Raw genomic sequence first — 10,949 nt, 5'->3', positions numbered from 1 at the left:
TACCAGTGGCACAGTACGCAAACATTCAACCAGTGGTTAAGACTACAGGTAAAACATTTGAAGAGGCACGTGACTTAGCACTGCAACAGATACAATCTATTTGGAATCAGACAGGCGAGAAGCCAGTGCAATTAGTAAGCAGTACACCAACAACAGCTAGTGCAAGTCAGGTTGAGTACAAGAAATTACACTGTGCTGTGTCTAATACAGAAGTATTGTTTGACCCAATCGCACATGCATATGTCAATAACAATGGGGATAAATACCTTAGTGGTTCAGTGTTCTCCAATAAATTCAAGTCACCATTTGCTAGAGACACTATCGCAAGTGCATTTGCAAACAAGCATGGCGTAGATGTTAATGATGTATTGACTATGTGGCAGTTGAATGGGGAAACATCTACTTCTTTTGGGACAGCAATCCACAATGGACTAGAACTGTATGGTAAGTACCTTGATCTAAGCAAGAAGACTAAAGGCACTAATGAATCAGCGCTGCACAGTAATCCTATCATTAGAAAAATTGTTGAAGAGTTCTTTGTTGGCAGAGATGAAGAGGATGCCTTCTATGAAATCTTTATTGCTAATAGTGATGAAAGATTATGTGGATCAATTGATAGATTACTATCTGTTAACAGAGAGAAAAAGATTGTTCGTGTACAGGATTACAAGACTAATTCAGATATTAATAAGGAAACACAAGTGTTAGCACCATTCAAAGGCGTAGTAGACAACACTTCCCTTGGTCTGTACTGGCTACAACTTAGCTTTTATGGCTACATCTTAGAGAGTCATGGCTATACAGTAGAAGGATTAGATATTTTCCATTATGATGGTGAGAAGTGGACAACTTACACACACCCAATGATAGACATTAAAGCAGGACTGTGATATGGACAATGAAATACTCAAAACAATAGATGATGGCAGACCCATACTTGAACGTGAATTATCAAAGCCATTGGTAACACGCAATGATCAACACTCAATCAACATGTTGCGAGAACAGATCGCACTAGCTGAATCATTTGGCATAAACATAGCCACATGGAAACGTAAGCTGTCTCAGTATGTAGATGCATCAGCTAGTCAGAAACTTACTAGGCTACGACAAGATGAGACATACGCCAAGCTTACTGCACCAGAGAAGAAGACTGTGCTTGAGGGTGAGTTAGCCCAACTTGAATCATATGTTAATTATCTTACAGATTTACAAGAAATAATAAAGAGGAGGTGTTCATTAGGTCAGACGTTCGTTAATAGTATTAATAAGGAAAATGAAAGTAGAGGAGTAAGATTATGATTGATATAATATTAAAAGAAACCACAGGTAGTTCATTCGCTAAGCCAGCAGCAGGGATGTCTAAAGCCATATGTATAGGTATTGCAGATTTAGGTGAGCGAGAGACCTCATACATGGGTGTTGACAGTGTGAAACATATGTTAGCATTAGGCTTTGAAATCACAGCATTCACAGACAAAGAGACTGGTGAACAAGCAGAAGGTGTTGTCTTATGGAAACAATTCACCAAGACTTTCAATAATAAGGGAACATTGCGTAAAGATCTAGAGTCATGGCGTTCTGTGCCATTCACACAAGAAGAGCTTGAAGGATTCAGCTTGAGGAATGTACTAGGTAAGCCAGCACAACTTAACATTGGTCTTACAGAATCTGGTAACCCAAAGATTATGAATATATTGCCAAAGGCTGACACATCTTTTGAACCAGTTAACAAACCATTCATGTACTCATATGAAGATCCAGATCAGGCTCATGTAGAGATGCTACCTAAGTATATGGTTGGGGTACAAGAAGTATCAGCAACAGAGAATGAATCAATAGCTGAGACAGTATCAGCGTTACCATTTTAATAATAAACAAAGAGAGGATAGTACAGTGCCAGGAACAAAAGCAGGTGGTGCAAAAACTAAGGCTACAATATTCCAACTATACGGTGAAGAGTTCTATAAGAATATAGGTAGCAAGGGTGGGAAAGCTGGCAAGGGGGGCTTCCATTCTGATAAGGTTGGTAAGGATGGGCTAACAGGTAGAGAACGTGCAATAATTGCAGGTGCAAAAGGTGGGTCAATTAGTAAAAGAAAACCAAAGGAGAACTAAACAATGGAAACATTCTTACAATTAGCAATAGCATTAGCAGCACTAGCATATGTAGTAAAGATAGGTGATGAGGTTAAGACTAAGGCTGAATCTAAAAGGAACAACCGTAGAATGCAACAAGAGCTAGCAGAGATGTCTAGGTTACGCGATGAAGCGGCAGCTGAAGCAACCAAACCAAAGAGAAGTAAGACCAGTAAGAAATAATTTAGCAATTAATGTCGAGGAGGGTAGACAGTATGAGCAAACATAAATTAGTTAGTAATAATGTACTTAAATTAATCATTAAGTACCCATCATTAGCAAACGATGATAAATTATTGGTAGTTGGATATTGGCGAATGATTGATGGGTGGGACGACAACAAAGACCTAGTGTCTAATATCTCCCGTGTTACATCATGGGATTCTATAACTAGAGCACGTCGTTTATTACACCAAGATGGGGCTATAACTTATTCAGATATTGTAGAAGACAAACGATTCAAGAAGTTTGTAGAGACACGCAACGAGTATGCTTCTGAAAAAAGTAATAATTTCTTTTCAAAGTTTTTGAGTAGGAAGTAGTATGGGTACTCTAGATAGCACCAAGATTTTCTACGAAGACATTCCCATTAGGGGGCGTAAACCAATAAAGATGATAGGTCATTATCGTATGGATAGGACTATGCCAGCCAAGAAAAAGATACCAGCAAACAGAACACCAACAGTTATTGTAAAGCATTTACTGGTATTTAAGATAGCTGCCTTGTCTTTGGTGAAGGAAATATTAGAATAGGTATTGACAAAGCATAAGCACTATGATAGTATGTAAAGGTCATTAATTAAACCATATAAAGGAGCAAGATAATATGGATAAAGTAAACAGTAAAAAAAATAAAAACAAAGAAGTAAAGGTTGAGACTCGACCATCAAATACTACTAGCAAAAAGATTGAAGCAACAAAGAATGGTATAATAGGTATGATGCTTTTATTAGTAGTTACTAGTATTGCATTTAGTTCATACACTGTATGGTTCGGCGTCGATGGAGTAGTATCTAAAGCAATGCTGATACCGCAGATCCTATTCGCAGTATGCGTACTAATTAAAAAGTTTAATAAGTAAAAGGAGACCAATTGGGGCTGAGACCTACCTTACCTGCAACCTCATTGTTATGAAACTATTTATAAAACCCCTGTTAGCTATCACATTTGTCGCTATGCTAGCAGTAGGTATAAACCAAGTTGTTAAAAGCGAACAGAAAATACATATACAAGGTGTGGAAATCAAGAGCAAGACAACTGAGTTACTAGAACTACAATATAAATTTGAAGAATTAAATAAAAAGTATGATGACAGTGGCAACAATGTAGAGAACCTTAACAAAGAACGAGAAGAATTGTTAAAAGAAAAACAACGGCTTGAGGCTGAGCTTCAGGCTAAGTTAGATAGCAAAGCTAAAGAAGTAGAACAATTAGCTAATGCTGCTATGCAAGCAACCAGTACCACTAAAGTGTCAGCAGTATCAATCAGTGGCAACAAACAAGATTGGATGCGTGCTGCTGGTATACCAGAGAGTGACTGGTGGGCAGTAGACTATATTGTTAGTAAAGAGAGTAGCTGGAATCCTAGTGCAGTAAACCCAAATGGTGGAGCATGTGGATTAGTACAATCGTTACCTTGTAGTAAGCTAGGCCCCAACTGGAATGACCCAGTAACAGCATTAGCTTGGCAATACAACTATGTAACTCAGAGGTATGGTGGATATGCTGGTGCATATAATTTCTGGGTAGTTAATAATTGGTATTAATTAGGAAGGAAAGTAATAAAATAATGAGCATAATATATTGTGAAGTATGCTGTGAGCATATTGATACAGACTTTCAAGCAGAACATTTTGATAATAATGGACAACAATTAAAGAATAATAAATGAAACTGTACGAAATACCAAAAGGGTCAATAGTTAGATTGTCTCTAATTAATGAAGCTACAGGCAATACAAAAGAACAGGATTGTACATTCAATAGCTTAGATGGCATGTATAGTCATATATCAACACCAGATGGCAGTACAGTGCACTTGTCTGCTTCCACTGAGCTAGAACTAGATGGTGGTATTTATAAATTAAACGAAAGGATAAGGGCATGAAAACATATATTATTAATAATCAAAAAGACCTAGACAAATTCAAAGATGAGTACGGGTATAAAATAGATGGGAATGCAGAATTTAATTTCAGTGCTACGTTAATAGGACGATTGCAAGCAGATGGCTATATTAAAGCAGGCACCTGTATTAAAGCAGGCACCTGTATTGAAGCAGGTGATTATATTGAAGCAAGTGATTATATTGAAGCAGGTAGCTGGATTAAAGCACGTAGCTGGGTTGAAGCAGGTAGCTGGATTAAAGCAGGCACCTGTATTAAAGCAGGTACCTGTATTGAAGCAGGTGATTATATTAAAGCAAGTGATTATATTGAAGCAGGTATCTGGATTAAAGCAGGTGATTATATTGAAGCAATTGATTATATTAAAGCAGGTGATTGTATTAAAGCAGGTGATTATATTGAAGCAATTGATTATATTAAAGCAGGTGATTATATTGAAGCAGGTAGCTCGATTAAAGCAGGTACCTGTATTGAAGCAAGTACCTGTATTGAAGCAAGTACCTGTATTGAAGCAAGTAGCTATATTAAAGCAGGTTACCATATTAAAGCAAGTGATTATATTAAAGCAGGTAGCTCGATTAAAGCAAGTGATTATATTAAAGCAGGTGATTGTATTAAAGCAGGTATCTGTATTGAAGCACGTAGCTGGATTGAAGCAGGTGATTATATTGAAGCAAGTGATTATATTAAAGCAGGTAGCTCGATTAAAGCAGGTAGCTGGATTGAATTACTACGAGGAGGTATCACCTGCGGAACATATCTTAGATGTAAGGGTTCACTAAAATTTGCATCAAGACTATTTGCTGGGGTTTCACCCGAACAGGACTCAAGCTGTTCTAAAGAAGTTAGATGTGGAAAGCTAGAACGTGGGACTATTGTCTATGGAGACTTAGTAGAGACTGGACTTCCAGATGCTATAAAAGAAACCATTACTATAGCTGGAATAGAGTATGACAAAGAAGAAATAGAATGTAAGTTAAAAGATATTAAGCCAGTTAAAAAGACTGCTTATTGTTGTCTTGATAGTTGTGCAGCCTCAGGCTCAGGACACTTGTCTGAAGATGTTGCTATTACTGTAATGACTAAACAACAACAAAAAAAACAGGCTAGGGTATTAGAGGTTGGTAGTGGCGATGATTGCTACCTATTTGCTAAGGATGTAGAAGGTGCTGATATAGATAAGCTACAGGCTAGGGTATTAGAGATTGGTAATGGTTATGATTGCTACCTATTTGCTAAGAATGTAGAAGGTGCTGATGTAGATAAGTTACAGGCTAGAGCTAGAGAATTAGATAAATAAAGGGGGATAAGTAATGACTGAAGAACAACAAAAAAAACAGGCTAGGGTATTAGAGGTTGGTAGTGGCGATGATTGCTACCTATTTGCTAAGGATGTAGAAGGTGCTGATATAGATAAGCTACAGGCTAGGGTATTAGAGATTGGTGATAGCGATGATTACTATCGGTTTGCTAGGTATGTAAAAGGTGCTGATATAGATAAGCTACAGGCTAGGGTATTAGAGATTGGTGATGGCGATGATTGCTACCTATTTGCTGAGAGTATAAAAGGTGCTGATGTAGATAAGTTGCAGGCTCGGGTATTAGAGATTGGTGATGGCGATGATTGCTACCTATTTGCTGAGAGTATAAAAGGTGCTGATGTAGATAAGTTGCAGGCTCGGGTATTAGAGATTGGTGATGGCGATGATTGCTACCTATTTGCTGAGAGTATAAAAGGTGCTGATGTAGATAAGTTGCAGGCTCGGGTATTAGAGATTGGCAATGGTTATGATTGCTACCTATTTGCTAGGTATGTAGATGGTGCAGACAGAGAAAAGCTACAAGCTAGGGTATTAAAGGTTGGTGATGGTTGGGAGTGCTACTACTTTGCTATTGATATAAAAGGTGCTGATATAGAGAAGCTACAGGCTAGGGTATTAGAGATTGGTGATGGCGATGATTGCTACCTATTTGCTAGGTATGTAGAAGGTGCTGATATAGATAAGCTACAGGCTAGGGTATTAGAGATTGGTGATAGCGATGATTACTATCGGTTTGCTAGGTATGTAAAAGGTGCGGATGTAGAAAAGTTACAGGCTAGGGTACTAGAGGTTGGTAATGGTCGCGATTGCAACTACTTTGCTGAGAGTATAAAAGGTGCTGATGTAGAGAAGCTACAGGCTAGGGTATTAGAGATTGGCAATGGTTATGATTGCTACCTATTTGCTAGGTATGTAAAAGGTGCTGATATAGAGAAGTTGCAGGCTAGGGTATTAGAGATTGGTGATGGCGATGATTGCTACCTATTTGCTAAGAATGTAGAAGGTGCTGATATAGATAAGCTACAGGCTAGAGCTAAAGAATTAGATAAATAAAGGTGGATAAGTAATGACCAAAGAACAACAAAAAAAACAGGCTAGGTTATTAGAGGTTGGTGATGGTTGGAGTTGCTATTTGTTTGCTAAGGATATAGAAGGTGCTGATATAGATAAGCTACAAGCTAGGGTATTAGAGATTGGTGATGGCGATGATTGCTACCTATTTGCTAGGTATGTAGAAGGTGCTGATATAGAGAAGCTACAGGCTAGGGTATTAGAGATTGGCAATGGTTATGATTGCTACCTATTTGCTAGGTATGTAGATGGTGCTGATATAGAGAAGTTGCAGGCTAGGGTATTAGAGATTGGCAATGGTTATGATTGCTACCTATTTGCTAGGTATGTAGATGGTGCAGACAGAGAAAAGCTACAAGCTAGGGTATTAAAGGTTGGTGATGGTTGGGATTGCTGTCAGTTTGCTAAGAATGTAGAAGGTGCTGATATAGAGAAGCTACAGGCTAGGGTATTAGAGATTGGTGATGGTTATGATTGCTACTACTTTGCTATTGATATAAAAGGTGCTGATATAGAGAAGCTACAGGCTAGGGTATTAGAGGTTGGTAATGGTTATGATTGCTGTCAGTTTGCTAAGAATGTAGAAGGTGCTGATGTAGATAAGTTACAGGCTAGAGCTAGAGAATTAGATAAATAAAGGGGGATAAGTAATGACTGAAGAACAACAAAAAAAACAGGCTAGGTTACTAGAGGTTGGTGATGGTTATGATTGCTACTACTTTGCTATTGGTATAAAAGGTGCTGATATAGAGAAGCTACAGGCTAGGGTATTAGAGATTGGTGATGGTTATGATTGCTACCTATTTGCTAGGTATGTAGAAGGTGCTGATATAGAGAAGCTACAGGCTAGGGTATTAGAGGTTGGTGATAGCGATGATTACTATCGGTTTGCTAAGGATGTAGAAGGTGCGGATGTAGAAAAGTTACAGGCTAGGGTACTAGAGGTTGGTAATGGTCGCGATTGCAACTACTTTGCTGAGAGTATAAAAGGTGCTGATGTAGAGAAGCTACAAGCTAGGGTATTAAAGGTTGGTGATGGTTGGGATTGCTATCAGTTTGCTAAGAATGTAGAAGGTGCTGATATAGAGAAGCTACAGGCTAGGGTATTAGAGATTGGTGATGGTTATGATTGCTACTACTTTGCTATTGATATAAAAGGTGCTGATATAGAGAAGCTACAGGCTAGAGCTAGAGAATTAGATAAATAAAGGGGGATAAGTAATGACTGAAGAACAACAAAAAAAACAGGCTAGGTTACTAGAGGTTGGTGATGGTTATGATTGCTACTACTTTGCTATTGGTATAAAAGGTGCTGATATAGAGAAGCTACAGGCTAGGGTATTAGAGATTGGTGATGGTTATGATTGCTACCTATTTGCTAGGTATGTAGAAGGTGCTGATATAGAGAAGCTACAGGCTAGGGTATTAGAGGTTGGTGATAGCGATGATTACTATCGGTTTGCTAAGGATGTAGAAGGTGCGGATGTAGAAAAGTTACAGGCTAGGGTACTAGAGGTTGGTAATGGTCGCGATTGCAACTACTTTGCTGAGAGTATAAAAGGTGCTGATGTAGAGAAGCTACAAGCTAGGGTATTAAAGGTTGGTGATGGTTGGGATTGCTATCAGTTTGCTAAGAATGTAGAAGGTGCTGATATAGAGAAGCTACAGGCTAGGGTATTAGAGATTGGTGATGGTTATGATTGCTACTACTTTGCTATTGATATAAAAGGTGCTGATATAGAGAAGCTACAGGCTAGAGCTAGAGAATTAGATAAATAAAGGGGGATAAGTAATGACTGAAGAACAACAAAAAAAACAGGCTAGGTTACTAAAGGTTGGTAGTGGTTGGGAGTGCTACTACTTTGCTGAGAGTATAAAAGGTGCTGATGTAGAAAAGCTACAGGCTAGGGTATTAGAGGTTGGTAGTGGTTGGGATTGCTACTACTTTGCTGAGAGTATAAAAGGTGCTGATATAGATAAGCTACAGGCTAGGTTACTAGAGATTGGTAGTGGCGATGATTGCTACCTATTTGCTAAGGATGTAGAAGGTGCTGATATAGATAAGCTACAGGCTAGGTTACTAGAGATTGGTAATGCTCGGGATTGCTACTACTTTGCTAGGTATGTAAAAGGTGCTGATGTAGAAAAGCTACAGGCTAGGTTACTAGAGGCTGCCAATGGTTGGGAGTGCTATCGGTTTGCTAGGTATGTAGAAGGTGCTGATGTAGAGAAGTTACAGGCTAGGGTATTAGAGATTGGTGATGCTCGGGATTGCTATTGGTTTGCTAGGTATGTAGATGGTGCTGATGTAGATAAGCTACAGGCTAGGGTATTAGAGATTGGTGATGGTTGGGATTGCTATCAGTTTGCTAAGAGTATAAAAGGTGCTGATATAGAAAAGTTGCAGGCTAGAGCTAAAGAATTAGATAAATAAAGGGGGATAAGTAATGACTGATAATTTTGATAAGAAAATAAGTGGACTATTAGCAGCAGTCTATATAACGGGAGTCTCTAGTGGACAGTCCCGAGACATTGTAGATGAGGGTGAAATAATACACAGGCGAGATGCTTTCGTTAATTCAAACCCCGTGAACAAGAAATCCAAACAATACATCAAAAATCTCGTAGCTGATGAGATGCTAGAGTTAATTGGCGATGATAAGAATGAGTTTTGTGCCGAGCTTCGTACCAAAGTAACTAAGTGGAGGGATAATAAATGAAAAACATCAAACCTGATCAAGTCTGGGGTATAGGAATCAATGGCGAACAGATACAATTATCCCCTGCATATAATGACCATGCCGTTAGATTCCCCCGAGAGATAAACTTCCTAGACCATCTATTAGTCAACAACCCGATTAGTGGTGAAATTAATGGGGTTCAAACAGAACTTCACATACCAACACGTCACTTTATAGGAGCTGTTGCAGTAGAGGCAGTCGTTAAGACCACTGGTATAGGTGAAATATACTATGACAATGCTTGTGAAGCTGTCTACGAAGACTACCAAGAACAAGAATTAAGACAGTTAGATAATGAATTGGATGGATAGTAATGATTAAAGTAACCAACCTAGAAAAGTTCGTACAATCAGACATATATAATCCATATAAAAATATCCTTGATGATGCATATAATGGACTAGTACAAACACCTAGAGATTTAGAGAATGCTGTATATCATCTTAAAAATGTACCAAAATTTAATAAGTTGGTTATGGGTAGGTTACGTACTATAAATTATACATTCCCTGAATACATAAAACACCCATTAGTAGACTACATAAAGGATAATAAATGAACAGAAATAAACACCACCTTTCATGGGAAGCTAGACAACACAACTCCCCATCAGAGAAGCGATACAGGGGTCATTATCTAATGGCTGTATACATGGATGTAACAGCACACGATAACCTTCATGCTGATATACTCCACCCACCTGAAGTACCTGACTATACATTACTGTTAGGAGCTTTGGCGGTGCTTGATCGGATAGAAGACACACAAGCTGCCAGCCCGCTATTCACTGTATCAAAACTAGGTTGTTACTTCGGTGATATGTCACTCAGAACAGATAATGAATACCTAGCTAGATACTGTCAGAACTATGAAGAGTTTTTGTATAAACAATATAGTCATATAAAGAATGGGAATGGTAGTTATTAAATGAATAAGTTTATAGTATATGGTAATGAAACATGCGGGCCGTGCAAAATGGTTAAGAGGTTATTAGATAACAAAGGGGTAGAGTACGAGTATATAGATGTAATAGAAGATATGGAAGCAAGGAAAGAAATGATTAGTCTATATAAGACAATAGTAATTCCAGTTGTAGTATACAATGATAAAGTTATGTGTGGGTATAAACTAACTATACTCATGGATATGATAAAGGATTACCAATCAAATAAGAGCCATTGAGAGAGTGGTTATCTAACGGATTGCAAACCCGTTTACAGCAGTTCGAATCTGCTACGGCTCTCCAAATAGTTGTCAGGCAATATAGGGGCGTAGCTTAGTTGGTTAGAGCGTCGGCCTCCAAAACCGAAGGTCGCGGGTTCGAATCCCCCCGCCCCTGCCATGAAAACTAATATACAATTGACATAAATGTAACTATAACTGGTATAATTAGGGTGGCAATCATACTAATACAGAATTATTTCTTTAATGATACCCACATGCTTGCCCTCTTGGTTAAGTCTTGCTCGTTCAATTGTGGGTATCATTAAGGGAGTAATATGATAAAGAAAAAAACACGTAACAAGTTAGTTAAAGTTTCAGATGTAGACA

General features: G+C 38.3%; 1 non-coding gene across 1 annotated transcript; it reads left to right on the top strand.

Moving 5' to 3' along the window:
• Positions 1–10,663: 10,663 nt before the first annotated feature.
• Positions 10,664–10,737, top strand: TRNAW-CCA (transfer RNA tryptophan (anticodon CCA)). The gene has a single exon. It is a non-coding gene; the product is annotated as a tRNA-Trp (tRNA).
• Positions 10,738–10,949: the final 212 nt, after the last annotated feature.

This window comes from Hesperophylax consimilis, unplaced genomic scaffold, assembly GCF_061612785.1.
Source record: "Hesperophylax consimilis isolate HC1 unplaced genomic scaffold, BYU_Hcon_1.0 scaffold_154, whole genome shotgun sequence".
In the NCBI taxonomy this organism is placed as follows: domain Eukaryota; kingdom Metazoa; phylum Arthropoda; class Insecta; order Trichoptera; family Limnephilidae; genus Hesperophylax; species Hesperophylax consimilis.
This window is presented reverse-complemented; position numbering and strand designations above follow the sequence as displayed.